The following is a 17115-nucleotide window of genomic DNA, read 5'->3' on the forward strand; positions in this document are numbered from 1 at the left end:
CTTTATTAGTTACAAGCCAACACAACCGGTTGTAATGTATTCGTTACACCATTTTGAGTAGGGCAGCAAACGCGTTGTTGGCTGCGTAGTGACCGTTGAGCTTAGCATCTGTGGATGTCAGCAATTCCTTATAAAGAAGGAAGAAAATAACTGCTTTAGCTGTGCGACTTTGGTGTGTCTGCTGCAATACATGACTCTACGGTGTTTTGTCTGACAGATTATTCTCCCACAAACTCTCTAATTTATCATTAAAAATTCGGTTGGTTGGACCCTCTTGAGAGCAAAGTAACTACTTGTATGGCTGGAACGTAAATCCAGAAGTTTTCATTTGCGAATGGAAATAATGTCGTTAATATTTTACTCACTGCATAGCCAGCAGCACGTACGAGAAATTTCCGTAGTTTTACCTTCATCCTGGATTCTACCTTTAAAAATTGCTAGCTCCAGCTGGAGTAATTGATAGCTTGCTTTTGAAAGTTCGTATGTCACTCTGGCATAGTATATGATAGAGAAGTATAGTCGTTTCACTGGTGGCAGACATTTCCGATTACAGAATCAACCAGTGTCATACTGTGTGAGAATGAGGAAAAGAGCGGTATTCCTGGGAGCAGCCTACGACTACTTGTGGTTTACCAGGAAATTTCTCAAACGTTCTTGCGACACAGTGAAACGGAAGCTTTCGCTGATTCCCTCAGACAGCAGTGTGTCAGAACCGCGCACTGGCCCTGACAGTTCATTCAGCACCAACCGGCCGCCGCGTCATCCTCCGATGTGTTATGTATGATCAAGGCCGGTCGCTGTCAGTTTCTCTGACCCTGGAACCGCTACTTCCCACTCAGGTAGTCCTCAGTTGCCATCACGACGCTGAGTAGACCATGTTCCAATCATCCCACCAGGAACAAGTTCCTGGCAGTACTGACCGTAATACCTGGGTCCTCAGCTTACGAGATACGCATACCCTGTAGCTGTGGAGGTGGGCGAGAAAGTAGATAGCAGCACGAAAAGTTATCTATATAACAACGCATTTTGAAAATGTGGATGTCTCGATTATTCAAACCAATGTAAATTCGCAACCATGTGTCTAAGATACGGTGAACTTCCCTGAAGTCTCAAACGATTCTTAATGCGATCGTGCGCAGCAATCGACGAGGGTGGTTTGATAAAACTGGCAAAAATAAGAGGAAACAATTCATCTTACTTCTGGACATAGTCTACTTTGAGGGATATGGACTTGGTCCAGTGACCCTTCAGCTTTTTCATCCCATCGGGAAAACAGGTTCTGTCAAACTCTGCAAAATTTTCGTTGGCTGCAACTATCACTTCCTCATTTGATGATAGTCTCTTCCCAGCAAGCCGAAGTTAGGGAACAGTAGAAGTCACTTGGGGCTAAGTCTGATGAACAGCCGGCCGGAGTGGCCGTGCGGTTCTAGGCGCTACAGTCTGGAGCCGAGCGACCGCTCCGGTCGCAGGTTCGAATCCTGCCTCGGGCATGGATGTGTGTGATGTCCTTAGGTTAGTTAGGTTTAATTAGTTCTAAGTTCTAGGCGACTGATGGCCTCAGAAGTTAAGTCACATAGTGCTCAGAACCATTTGAACCATTTTCTGATGAATAGGCTGGATGGAGAGCAAAGTCCAATTCATGCACTTCCGCCTTTGTTATCGCTGGTGTATGGGATGGTGCATTATCCTGCTGAAAGAGCTCTTTTTGAGTGCCAACCTTCGTTTTCTTTCAGCGAACGCAAGTTTCAAACGATCGAACGATGAAGCATAATAGAGTCCATTTATGGTTCTGCCTTGTTCCAAGTCATCTATGAGGATTATTCTTTAGGAACAACAAAGAGCAGTGGCCGTCACCTTACCAGCTGACAGAAGGGTTTTTGCCTTCTTCGGTGCATTTTCACCAGCCTTTGTTCATTGTTTTGACTGCTTTTTTGACTTCTGTGTAATGATGGATCCAGGTTTCACCAACAGCCGCAAATCGGCGCAAAATGTCTCACGGTTTGTGAAAAAACGTCGCCAGACATCGTGGTGAAGCGTTGTACCTGATACGCTTTCGGTCGACTTCGCGCAATCGCACACAGATTTTTGATAGTCAGTTCTCTGTGCAGTGTATTACGCACTCGCTGAGATGCCTACAGTCTCAGCCATCTCACGAATTTTTATTCGGCAGTCTTGCGTCACCATATCATGGATTTTGTCAATAGTTGCCTTTGTGGTGACTTCAACTGGACAGCCGGAGTGCACTTCGTCTTCAGCGCTTGTCCGAGTACGTTTAAATTCATTAATCCAAAAGCAAATGGTCTTCAATGACGACGCAGAAACCCGTAAACTTTATTCAGTTCTGTTTCGATTTTTGCGGCAGTCCAACTCTTCACATGAAAATGTTTAATAACAACAAGAAACTCTATTTCCTCCATTTTTTAGTCTTAGTCGACACACTGATCAATTCAGACGGCTGTATATTATTGAAATTCTTTCGTCAATCATGAAGGTGCAACAAAATTATTCCATTCACTCTTGGAAATTTACCAGACTTATCAAACCAGCCTCGTACGGTGTATTTCCTGTCGATGTATCTGTAGGTAAGTAACTGATGCGGCCCTACTAGTCGCTAATGTTCGTGAGACGATATCTCCGTGGCACGTCGGCAGGGGGAAGAGGAGTTTGTTGCGGCTTTTGGAGCGAAATGTGCTGTGGTAAGTCTATTTCGACACGTAATTAGGCTCGAACGTTTACTGGTCTGCTGAGTCGGTTCTTTTTCAGAGAGCCAAATCTGTTACAGATAATGTGATACCGGAGCAGGACGTCGCGATAATCAAAAATTATTTATACAGTCAGAGAGCATTGTATAGTTTCCTGAAAGAGCAACAAAGAAAAGGAAACGAAACGCCACTCCTTGAGTTACTAAACTTAAAATAAAAAGGAGTGATAAATAACCGATAGCATTTTTTTACTTCGATGAAAAGTAAAAGAACTTTTATGTAAGCGTCAACGTTAATTTATCGTCTCAGTTATTAATAACCGATGTACCGGTACCTAGTTTTTCACACAGTCTCAAAACTGAAGATTTGCTGAAATATTACCTACCAGTGAGTTGACATCATGTTTTTATAATGATGTCCAAAACGATTTAAAGAGAAAACGTGCTTTGTAAGCAGGTTACATAAACATTATCGTGGAACAATAGTTTATCCATTTTACTAATTGTTGAGCTCCAAGGCTGCGGACTGTATTATGTTAAGAAATACGGCACAAGACACATTTTATGTATTTTGATTTAAGCAAGTGCACGTTTCGGGTTTTTACATACCTTCAGTTAGCCTAATACATACTTAAGTCTTCAGTGCATCATTAACCCATCGACAGCACATTGTATGCCGCAGCTACCTTTCTATTCCGCTTGTTGTTACTACGATTTTCACGTTTTTAGATGTGGCGGGTACTGGGCCGTTTTGTGGAAGAAAAAGAGTGTTTGCGTCGCATCTACAAATGCGAAAATTGGAATAACAAGCAGAATAGAAAGGCAGCTGCAGCATTCATTTTGCTGTCAATGTTTCAACGATATACTGAAGATTTAAATATGTATTACGCGAACTCAAGATGGGTGAAAGCCCGAAACGCGCTGAACTTAAATATAAATACAAAAAAAAGGAACAGGCTGCTGTTTTTTATAAATAACTATTATAGAAGTCTGTATGTCTGTGGAGATGTGGTCCTCAGTCTTCTGTTTTAATTTTAGATTAATGTCCAAAACGTATTTTATAAATACAATTATTCTTTTAGCTTTGGCATTGCACTGTGTCACGGAGGGTATGGATACATCATTACTTGAAAGTTCTAGATGCAGATGCAGTCAACGATAACATAGACAATATGTAAAAGTTTCACAGTGAAGTCAATTTTCTTTTAATTTTTTGAAGAAATTTCAACTACAGTCCTCATTCTTATTCACAGTTCCACTCACTTCACTGTTAGAAAACAGTACTTCTTCTGGCCAGGTTCCAGTTCATATTAAGAAGGCACACTCACGTGAAGCGAGGTCATGGATTTAGGAACCATATTCAGAAATTTGGTACCAGTGTAGCTAAATTACCAGAACTTTTTTGAATAATATGCAGGAACTATGAATCGATAAAAAATAACAGCTATCAGCTCTTGAGTTTCCTTACGTGAGGGAGCTCATACAGCGGTTTGTTGGCTTCTCAGTTTTATGGCTGTTAACTAACAGAAATCAAAGACATCAAGCTACTGTACTGGTATTTGGTGTGCAGTACTGCCATCCTAAATGATTACCAATACTGTGTGCTGCAACGCTGGTAGTAGCTACTGTTCAATACTTTTTTTTACCGGTATGTAGCTTGTAGCAATAAGTATCAATATTATTTCGATACATAAAAAGATTTTAATTTTAATTTCAGATATGTTATAGATTTATGTCAACTCTGTTTCCGTGGACGCTTTGCTCAAAGTACAAAATAGATGTATGTAGAGTGTTCCGAAACGGTTTGAAAAGCTTGTAATAGTGTTACAAATTCAAGTACTTGCACGCACCAGACAGCGGTAAGGTGCAGTTTCTGTGGGTCCGTGAGTTACCACTTGTTCTAATACTCATTATCAGTTAAAATGTGCCTTTTTCGGAAGTGAGAAATTTTAGCTAGGGGAACTAAGCTACGTTTGTTCGGACTGAGGAAACCAAACGAAAGACAAGATTGGCGATACCATCTCTGACAGCCTGCTTCAATTTGCGCGAATGGCTAACTTCAATGCTAAATAATTCGGAAACGGCGCAACGTATCTATTTTTTTTCCCTAACAACATCCGACCACTTTTAAAATTTGAAAGCTACTGGTGATTTCCCTAACACGAAGCAAAACCAGACGCTAGGACGTTTACACTCCGACGTTACAGACGTTTCCCGGTTTAATACGATCGGTCAATTGATTCCAGAGTATAGTAGCGCGAGATCCAGTTACTAACGCCGCCTGTAGAAAAGGAATCGAATTTCTGGGATTAGGGATTGAGGAGCTAAGAGGCAAAGATAACTGCGCAGATAGAATTAGCTTTATATGAGAAAATTTTTGTCCGTTCTTCGTTTTTTATTCATATCAATGTCGCTTTCAAACCTTAAGCGAACAGGTTTCTCACAGCAAAACCCAATGTTATGTGTGTACAGGGAAGTACAGCCAACCTTATTTTATGCGGACATTATGGACATTATTGGACTAAAAAATCATTCGTTGAATAGCTTGCAACGGAAGAGTGAAATGAGCTCGAAATCACTCGTATGTATTAGTAACTTTTTGATAAAGCGACCACGCTGATATCACTGTTATGCAGTTCTGTAGTGGGTATAAACACTGACATCATAATTCACGAATGCAAATGTTACGCTGTTCTCGTGTAGCAGTAACAACGTCCGTCTTACGAAACGATTGCGGACACATCTTGTTCCAGGAAGGGAAACCACAGAACATTTCTCCGGAATTGCTGCACTTAACAGCTGTTAGATCGCTCCGCAAAACACGTACTTTTCCGGCTTTCGCGTGAGGCACGAGATGGAGCGACTCGATCACAATACATTCGGTACTAACTACGTAGAACTATCGCTACGAAACGGGAAAATAGCATACAGTCTATCAGACGACGAAGGTATTTGAGTCATACGAGATAGTTGCCGCTCCGTAGACCAATTTACACCGAATGCTGGACATTCTAAGCAAGTGGTAAGTTATGAAATCCTTCTTCATCTCCTTAAAACACTCATCTGAAAAATATTTCTTGACGAAGAAACTTAAGCAAAATGTAATTCCCTGTGTAACAAGAAAACTCTTGCAGTAATGATAATACAACAGTGTTGAATGTGTGGATGCGTATACCAAGAAAAAAAGACAGACTTGAAGAAATATTTGTGAGTGGCATACTACTACCACCACCACCACTTTCCAGTGAATTCTTATTTATTTATTTTTTACACATCTATTTCCGAAGAACCAAATTGAGGAGCAATTCTCCATGGTCATGGAACGTGAAATACATAAAATTACTACAGAAATGTAATAATAGATAAAATAAAATGTTTATGAATTCCAAAAAGACGGTAGGATATAAGTTTATATAAACGCTGTCAACAATATAACACAGGAATCAGCTTAATTTTTCAAGGAACTCCTCAACAGAATAGGAGTTTCCCATGAGGAAACTCTTCAGTTTAGATTTGAAAGCACGTGGATTACTGCTAAGATTTTTGAATATTTGTATTAGATTATTAAAAATGAATGCAGCAGAATACTGCAAGCCTTTCTGCACAAGAGTCAAGAACGTGTAATTCAAATGCAGACTGGATTTCCACCTAGTTTTAACTGAGTAAAATCAGCTAATTCCTGGGAATAAGCTGATACTATTAACAATAAACGACATTAAAGAATATGTATACTGAGAGACCAATATCAGAATACCCAGAATAATGAACAGGGGTCAACAAGAGGTTCGCCAACTTACACCACCCATTACCCGAACCGCCGGTTTCTGAGCTCAAAATATCCATTGAGTGTGGAAAGAGTTACCCCAAAACATGATACCAAACGTCAAGCGAATGAAAATAAGCAAAGTAGACTACTTTTCGTGTCGAACTATCACTTACTTCAGAAACTACTTTAACAGTCTAAATAGCAGCATTAAGTCTTTGAACAAGATACTGAACATGGGCTATCCATGACAGTTTACTATCTGAACATATTGAAATTTGAACTGTTCAGTCTCACTAATCATATGCCGATTCCGCATAATTAAAAGTCAGGTTTTGTTGAATCGTGTGTTAGAAACTGTAAAAACTGAGTCTTACTATGACCTAGAGTTAGCTTATTTTATACAAGCCATGAGCTTACGTCTTGAACTGCACTGTTTGAAACAGTGCCAAAGCTGCACACAACATCCTTTATACCAAGCTAGTGTAGTCAGCAAACAGAAATATTTTAGATTCACCCGTAATACTAGATGGCATATCATTTACATAAATAAGGAACAGGAATGGCCGCAGCACTGATCCCTGGGTCACCCTCAATTTAACCGTGCCGCACTTGAACCTCACGTCGTAGCCATTCGCAATACTGTGGAGAACGACCTTTTCTGTCCTTCAAGTAAGATGTGAACCAACTGCAATATTTTGTGATAAACATAATCAAACGTCTTAGTTAAATGAAAAAAAAGACGGCTGGCGTTCGAAATCTTTTGTTTAATCCATCCAATACCTCACATTGAAAAGAGAATATAACATTTTCAGTTATTAAACCACTTCTAAAACCAAAGTGTACGTCTGACAGCAAATTATATAAAACGAAATGATCACTTGTCCTTACATAACAGCCTTTTCAATAACTTTAGCAAACACTGCTGGCACAAAACTTAGGTCTAAAATTGAAACTTCCTGGCAGATTAAAACTGTGTGCCGGACCGAGATTCGAACTTGGGACCTTTGCCTTTCGCTGGCAGAAGTAAAGCAGTGAGAACAGGGCGTGAGTTGTGCTCCGGTAGCTCATTGGTAGAGCACTTGCCCGCGAAAGGCAAAGGTCCCGAGTTCGAGTCTCGGTCCGGCACACAGTTTTAATCTGCCGGGAAGTTTCATATTAGCGCACACTCCGCTGCAGAGTGAAAATCTCATTCAGGTCTAAAATTATCTGCATTATCCCTTTCTCCCTATTTGTAAAGTGGCTTTATTACTGAGCACTTTAATCGTTCAGGAAACTGAACATTCCTAAAGAAAAAATTACAAATGAGCAAGAGAAATGTGTTAAGGAAAGCATTATAATTGTCATCTATGTTATCAGCACTATAGACATCCTGCCACTCTTGTTCCTCAACAAGGCTTACAAAATTCTCTATTGCCATTGGATTTTTCTTCACAGTTTGTAGTTACATATAACATTTGTTTGAGTACATAAGCCTTTTAGTATTAAATTTGGTGCATTATGGTCTGAGAGGCCATTCACCCTTTTACAAACAGATGCCCATCTAGTAATGAAAAATGAACAAAAATATCGTCTATAGTTGTGCTACTGTTTCCCTGCACCCTGCTTCGAAAAATCCAGTGTTCGAATTTTACGTTGAGTGCAATGATGACTCAATCTTTCAACAAACCTCGTAACTACATCTGTTGTCCATCATTAAAATTTTTTGGAGTATGGAGTGAAAGGAACGACTGCTTTATAGTGGGACAATGTTACGATTTTGTTCTTGGCCAGTTTACTTATACAGGATGGTCAAAAACAGCCTGAAAAGCTCGTCAAGAAAATCAGAATCATGGTGTCTGCTATTTTGGTCTTGTCAGTATGTTTATCAAGTCCAACGCCACCCAGCCCTTGTCACTACAGCCCACCATACGAACGAATGTAAAATCTGTTGTAGAACTATGGACCATATTTTATGTTTAAGAATTACGTCGTTTCTTGAGAACGAAAATCTCCTCTACAAAATTCAACATCAGTTCCGCAAACAAGATCTTGTGAAACCCAGCTCGCTCTGTTCCTCCATAAGATACATACCGATGTAGAAAAAGGGGGTTAATCGGTCACTCTACCCTTACATTTCACTACCATTACAGTCACTCATGTGTTTCCTGTTCCTATGCCTCTGCAAAGCTGGAATTTTTCTGATATGGGCTCATTTCACATGTATACAGGATGGACTAATATATTGCCTGACTTCTCTAGGAATGTACGTTCTTGGAATTTTGAGAGTAAACCTCCCCATCACCTTTCTTGTAGTCTCAGATGCAGGAGGTGACTGGAGAGCCCTGTCCATAATGCTCCAAATGTTCTCAACTGTGGAGCGACCCTGCTAGCAATACAGGGTTTGGCAAGCACGACGACAAGCGCTAGAAACTCTCGCCGTGCGCGGGCGGCCATTACCTTGCTGAAATATAAGGCTAGGACGGCTTGCCATGAAGGGCAACAAAACGGGACGTGGAATATCGTCGCTCCGGATGACGATCAAAGGGGTCGTGCTATGAAAAGAACTAACACCCTAGACCACCACTCCCCGTTGGCAAGCCACATGGTGGGCAATAGTAAGGCTGGTATCCCACTGCTGTCCGGGGTGTCTCTAGATAACGTCTTCGCTGGTAATCGAGACTCAGTCCGAAGCGGGACTCATCACTGAACACAATTCTACTCCAGTCAATGAGATTCCAGGCCGAAGACGTATCTGGAGACGCCCCAGACAGCAATGTGATACCAACCTGTCACTTGCCATACCGCCAGACAACTAGTAGTTATGGTTTGGGGTGCCATTTCTTTTCGTAGCAGGACCCTTTGGTTGTCATCCACCGCAACTTTACGGCATTGCGGTACGTCGACGATATTCTGCGTCCCTATGGTTGCCCTTCATGGCAAGCCATCTTAGAGAGTACATCGGAGCCCAAGCGGTTCCTCTGCCTAGCATACCGAACGGAGGTCCCAAGTAAGCTTCACAATTTAACGCTGCGTTACACATGTCCGCTGCAGTGGGCAGCTGTCAATGACGCTTATTTCGCGTTTACAGTCAGTCCTGAGGCTACAAAAGCACGCAGTCCACTGCAGTGGACGCTTCCTGTTGCTGTTGTGCCCTGCGTGCATTTGCTGCTTAAGGACTGACTGAAAACGTCAAAGAAGCGATCATTAACAGCTGTTCACTGAAGAAGACTTGTGTACCACAGTGTTAAGCTTTAGCTTGAAATTTAAATGACTCAGGAGGTGAATAACGTAGTCTGATGCCGCAATTTGGTATCGTGTCTCTATGTTCCTCGTCGTCTAATATATTGGCTATCCGAGAGAATGGTATTTCAGTATGTCGGTTGGTAGATGGTTAACATATAAGTACGTAAATGATAGATTATTTTTAAAATTCTGCTAAATAATTTTGTGATTGATAATGACGGAGCACGGTTGCATGCTTCACTGCTAATCGTAATAAAATAATAGAAATTCTTATACAAAAATATTACTATTCGGAAAAAGTAGATTGTAGGCGGTAACTTGATGATAAATGGGAAATTGTCAAAACCATAAACAGTACTAAATTTTTGTTCGAGAAATATAATACGAGTCTAATGTAAAATTAATTTGTTAATTGAAAAAGAACCTAATTTTCACGGAAGTTCACAGTACAGGGTGTAGCAAAAGGCATGACCAAAATTTCAGGAAACATTATGCACACTTAGAGTAAGAAAACGTGTGAACATTAGTCTGGAAATGGTTTGTTTCCATGTTAGAGCTTGGTTTCGACAACTCTTCAAAATGTTATTCATTCGGAACCACACAGGAAATGTGCATATCAGCACAGTACGAAACATTTTTCCAAATGAAATGTTCAAAATGCCCTCTGTTAGCACGCGTATCAACGCGCCGTCACATCGAATCCCTGATGCACTGAATGGGTGTAGATCCGAAGAGCATGAAGGAATTGCTCCACCTCTACATATTCAACAGGCATGGAACCTGTTACTTAGAAGCCTACTAACATTAACACTGAATTGAGGAGGAGCTCTTTTGTGCACGAACTGCGTGTTTTGTCACACTCACAATGGCTCATGTTCTAGCAGAATAGGTGTGATATTCTCTAAGAAAGCAGGGTGGAAGAACACGAGGTTGTAACAGTCACCAACAATTCCGGCCAAAAAGTTTCCAGGAAATCTTTCTTGATGATGTGAGTGCACAACATGGTGAGGATTCTCGACGGCCCATACCTGCTGATTGTGAAAATTTACAATCTGATGACGTTGAAACAAAGCCTCATCCATGAACAGCATATTTCACGAAAGTGAGCGTTGAAACACTGTTGAATGAATCATGCACGGAAGTGTAACCACGCAGGAAAATCACCGCTGAGAGTGCCTGCACGTCACTGGTTCCCAATTCTTCTGAGGCCATTACCCGTGTTTGCAAACAGGTATCAGCTAATACCCACCCATCTCCCGCTCTTCCAAACACCATCATAAACATTAATGCTAAGCAAACTTTATAACGAAGAAGAATTTTCTTTGAATACTTTTATTTTTAAAATGACGAAATAGAAATAATATTTAATTTTTGTAGGTGTTTTGTAAGCCACGAACTGAGACAGATAAATAGTGCTTATTTCTAACACTCTTCTGTTTATGGAATGATCAAGCAATTATCAGTACATCGCGAGTGCTATCTACAAATTATTCTCAGAAAAGAAAGCTAATTATCCACATTGAGGGTAGACACTTGTTACAAAACATGTTTCCTCTGCACCACTGCTCTCCCTACCGACACTTGCTGCACACAGAGCCTGCATCCGCATTTAAAATCAACCGAATTTGTACACCACTTGATTGTTGGATGCCTTACTTCTGAACTGGCACAAAATGGGAGACTTTAATGCTTCGTGTCTCATCACTGCCATTAATAATAATAATAATAATAATAATAATAATAATAACAACAGTGTGTAAGCACTATAGCAATGAACTATCCATTATATAATTACTGTTGTGTTGTCAATTAATTCGTTTATTTGTTGCAAAGTGAATGATGAAGGAATTTGGGTTTAATTGCTGGAACCAACTACAACTCAGACAAGGCATTTCCATGAGAAACCTAAGAATATACATTCAATTTTACTGCTGTTGATGCATGGTATAAAGTAAAAAATACGAGTGCACTGGGTGGATTGTTTGAGGAAGATGTTCATATTTTCGTTTCACACTATGTAACCTCTAACACACTGTGTCACACCTTAATGCTAGGATTTAAATAAAAATATTACTTGATAGCTTATTATCGATATTACAGTCTCACGAAACAGTGATAGCAATGATCTTTAAAAATTATTTAGTTTTGTGACCGAAGCAGCCTAACACTTTTGTTTTTACCTCTCGGAAAATTTCATTTTACTCCTCAGGGGTTAATTACACATAGCATGAGAACCACTGCTGTACATGGTAAGGAGACAGCAGATTCTCATGTAGCACTCTCCAGACAGTCGTGTGCTCAACATTACTTGTTGCAGCTGCCTTATGTTGACACTAGTGGTGTCATCAATTGGTCGAAGAACTTCATCCTCCAGTTTAGGTGTCCTCGTCCTTCTAGGACGCTCCCGGTCTCTAACAGCTAGCTTAACGGTCACATGCTCCTAAGACGGTATTTTCAACATTTAATGTAAGAAACATTTCATGTAAAGCTGATAAATTCTGTTTCTCTATGTTTCCCGTGATTAATATGATTGTGAAGAGAAGTAGAAAACGAGCTCTAATACAAAAAGAAAGCGTTTCCGGATGCAGGTACATATAAAAATTTATCCTCCTTTATATGTGAGGAATGTTTCGTGAACGTTTGGGCATACATTTTTCTACACGCTATACAGTCGATAGCGAACTAATTCATTGAAATTTTTTTTATGTGGGATAAATTATGAACCGGCTGTTTTAGATTACCATTAACTGAAAATTTTTTACAGAAAGCAATGACCTTTGTTAACTTTTAGAAAAATATAAATAATCTCGCGGCGGAAGCCACGTGGTCCTTTGTTGTCCAATTTCGTCAAAGATGGTCACTATGATTACACTACGACTGAAACTAAAATGGATCAAATAATGCCTTGTTAATCTAACGTGAAACCTTAAACATCTAAATTATGCAAAAAAGGTGACTACTCATTCATGATTAGAACTATGAATGTCTTTTCTACAACGCATGTGTGTGTTGCTCTGGTATTGTTATCCTAATAAAATGCGCCTGCAGTTTGATTTCACTTGAGAGTAATGTTGATTTTTCTTACGATTTAGTTGGAAACAGAGCATTAAAAGCTCGTGTAGAGCGCAAATGGGACTCCTATCCCTAACTTACACCGTACGGGTTTTTTTCTCGTTATCTTGACAGTTGACTTGGCTGGTTATCAAAAAGAATAATGAACTAACTTATAAGACTTCATGGGACAGATCTATAATTCATTTGTTATCAGAGTTCAGTGTCATTGAGCTGTCGCAGTATATTTTCTCACGTACACAAGATTTAGTACAGTTGTTTGTTGGTGCTCTGACTGTAAGGAGAAATGTACGTGCAATGAGCATGTCCTAACGACATGTACTGTCGCCAGGGCTCTTTTTCGCCTGTAAACAACGTTAACTTTCTTTGTATTCCACTTTATTGTTACCATCATGACGTTGAAAACAATAACGTTCAAATCAATGGATATCATAACATAAATCGATATTTTGATCTGGTTCGTGGTGTTTTTGTGGAGTGTTAAAAGTTTTTATTGAATGTTATTCTCAATATTCTGACGTGTGGTTTCAGCTACGCACCACACCTAGCAGTGATGTGGCGGGTATTCAAAGATACTGAACAACTGACATTGGATGAAGTATATCTGTTTCGAAACATACTTCCACAAACAAAGGGAAACCTAACAGCAGTTTGCTTCCATTCATGAAACGATGAATATTAACACAGCAAAATGTTGCGAACCGTCTATCAGACCTCATCTATCATTCCCGTTGACGCGCCAGGATATCAAACAGACGGTGAAGCTTTATTAATTTGGAATTAACTACACCAGTCTCGTTAATTGCTGTCCGTGCGTCGACATGGCGGACAATGAGTAAGTTGTACAGAGAGCCAGTGTTATGAAATAATGAAAACAAACAGTGAACAAGAATTTCTAATTGGGTTCATATTAAGAAAATAATGGCACTTATATTGATTTTGGTTCAAATGGCTCTGAGCACTATGGGGCTTAACATCTGAGTTCATCAGTCCCCTAGAACTTAGAACTTCTTAAGCCTAACTAACCTAAGGACATCACACACATCCATGCCCGAGGCAGGATTCGAACCTACGACCGTAGCGGTAACGCTGTTCCAGACTGAAGCGCTTAGAACCGCTCGGCCACTGCGGCCGGCCGGTATTAATTTTAGCTGCGATTTCACTGGGGGCAGTACCGAAAGACTGAAAAAGAACGAAAAACCTCCTTGTATGTAATAACGCTTGTGAAGCAGAGAAGACAAAGAAAATACGTATATCAGATTCACCTACCACTTGGGCTTGGACCATTACTAAGTCTCGTCTTCTGAACCAAATGCTTTGCCACAAATCTCTTAATGGCCATTAGAAAAGACGTATCCTTGAAACCTCGAACCTCTTTGGATCATCCGTGCAACAGACACTCCCTCCCTTGTAGAAGGAGCTGCTGTAGTAGGTTACATACATGTATCTAGTTTTTTCGAAAAGTATTTAATGTTGTAGGCAATGTTGATTTGGAACAGAGAAAATATTGTGAAAGAACACTTCAAATTTCTTTTGTTTTTGCGGATGTTAACGTCCTTAGTTTCATCTGTACGGAGATTACTCACCAAATTCACAATACAGTCTGGACACGGTTGTGTTAACAGTATCGATTACTCAGCAATCCATGAAGATGTGAAAGTTGTAACTACGCACCAGTGCTTCCACAAAACGCTTATGGAAAGAGAGATTTGCGAGGGAAACTTGCTAAAGTGACATATCGAGATGGCTAAAAGTGGAATTTGGTTGTTCTGGTGGTTGGGCGCTAGCGAAATATGAGCTGCTCAACTCAGGTGTTTACAACTCTGGAGCGATTTAATGTACCACACGGCTGTCTCTTAATCGTTAATTATTCTTTTTCTCTCGCCTGCTAGTGATATGTAAGGGACAGCGAACTAATTTAAATGGCTAGAAAAATTAGTCTACGCGCAACGACTCGTTGACCTGTACTGCCTGTTTATATGGTCCAGTGGTTAGCCTGCGTGTTGTTTTTAGTCTGTTATCTACACTTTTTCCGGCATACGACTCTCTGATACCCATCTGCATCTCAAAACCACGGCGCACATAAACAGTTAAACTATGAACACACGCAGAACGAAGTTCACACAATTCACGGACAGATCATGCACAGAAACTTCCTCCTTAGGGCAATTGACATTTGTTGCAAATAGAAAAGGTATCTGGCCACAGAATATCGGCAGACTCAGTCACACGAAAGCAATGGAGAGGAAAAAGCGAAAAAGAATAATAAGATTTGAAACACGGACAACCTGGACATGGTGTCAAGCGATTTACTTCCACTCGTTTAGACTAATGCTGCACTAATTTTCCACAGTCGTCTGAAAAGCACATTATACGCACAGTTAAGGCAGCAAAATATACAGGAAGACGTTTACAAGATTCACCGACAGATGGCACAAGCAACATTCATTTTTTTAGAATAGAGTAAAATGATGCCAGGAAGGGTATCCACTCGCATATTCAAGGACCAGGCTCAGGATGAACGAAACTATCTGATGAAATACGTCGATAGTCCTTTTAGCTGAAAAGCAAGGGAGAGCTGGATCTCGCCGAAAACATTCATCACCAGTACATGTTTCCTGTTCACTGCACTACTCCAATCGCAGCCGTTTGTATTCTACATCTACATACATGCTCGGCAGGTCACCGTATGGTGCGTGGCGGAGGGTATCTTCTACTACTAGTCGTTTCCTTTCCTGTTCCATTCGTAAACAGAGCGGGGGAAACACGGCTGTCTTTACACTTCCGTGTACGAAATGTATGTTGGCGGCCATGGAATCTTGCTACGTTCAGCTTCAAGCGCCTTCTGTTATCCGAACTAGTGGTGATCCCAAAAACTCGGGCGGTACTCAAGAAAGGGTCACACCAGTGTTCTGCATGTGGTATCCTTTCCAGATGACCCACAGTTTTTTTTAATTCTTCTAACAAGCCGAAGTCGACAGTTCGCTTTCCCTGTTACAGTCCTTACGTGTTCATTCTATTTCATATTGCTTTACAACGTTACGCCTAGATATTTAGTCGACGTGACTGTCTTCAGCAGCGCTTTATTAATACTGTATTCCACCGCTACGGGATTGTTTTTCCTTCTCATCAGCATTAACTTACATTTCTCTACATTTGGGGCTACCTGCCACGCGACAGCATCATCAGCAAACAGCCGCAGTTTTCTGCTGACCCTGTCCGTCAGATCATTTATGTATATAGAGAACACCAATGGTACTATCACACTCCCCTGGGGCCCACCTGACGATACCCTTCTTCTGGTAAACACTCGTCGTCGAGGACAACATACTGCGTTCTGTTACCTAAGGAGGCTTCCAACCACTCACGTATTTGGGAATGTGATCCGAATACTCGTACCTTCGTTAACAGTTTGCAGTTGGGCAGCGTGTCGAAAGCTTCTCGCAAATCTAGGATATCGAATTCACCTGTTGTCTTTCATCCGTGGTTCGTAGGATATCACGTGAAATAAGGGAAAAATGAGTTTCGCCCTAGCGAAGCTATCTAAATCCGTACTAATCTTTCGACAAAAGCTTTTCCGTGTGAGAGAAATTTATTATATTTGCACTGAGAATATGTAGAAGACTTCTACAGCAAACCAATGTTAAGGTTACTGGTCTCTAATATTGTGGTATTACCGGCAGCCTAGAGATGGGAAAGTAATGTTAGTCTTTGAATAATGATTCGGGATTACAAAATGTTGCAGGGAGTACATTACTTCTTCTCTATGCTGTTCAGATGTGGCCGACCGGCACTTTGACGAGCATGCCTGCCCCGACGTTCCCAGGTAATCCATAGTCGGGCCGCTGTCACATCTGAGTTCTCCACAAATCTGGATATTTATGATTCGACCATCCAGCCAAATGGAGTCCTACAGTGAGGTCTCTTTCAAACTCCATCAGCTGCTGATAACGCCATGTTATATAAGTACAGGGTAGCACAGTGATTAAGTAACATCTAACGCTGTTCACACTCCTTATGTACCCTACTAGGCCTGGTAAGAAAGGAGACAATTGTAACTCTAATAATTTACATACCCGCCAGTGGCGTGTACGTGTACGAAGCTACACTGATATCCGAACATGGCTTCTGGGTGCTGCATTCATTTTATTTATTTACTTAGCAGGCAGCATTGTTTGGTTCATACAGTTAAGTAAAGTAGTTCTGCGTGCGTTCGCAGAAATGGCGAAACTGCAATACTATGCCGTGATAAAACTCTTCGTTTTGAACGGTACATCGCGAACGGAAAATAGTAAAATAGAAAACTAATCAAGGACTGAGAGGAGATTGCTATTTCATTCTTAATAGTTAAAAT

This window comes from Schistocerca cancellata, chromosome 1 (genome assembly GCF_023864275.1).
Source record: "Schistocerca cancellata isolate TAMUIC-IGC-003103 chromosome 1, iqSchCanc2.1, whole genome shotgun sequence".
In the NCBI taxonomy this organism is placed as follows: Eukaryota; Metazoa; Arthropoda; class Insecta; order Orthoptera; family Acrididae; genus Schistocerca; species Schistocerca cancellata.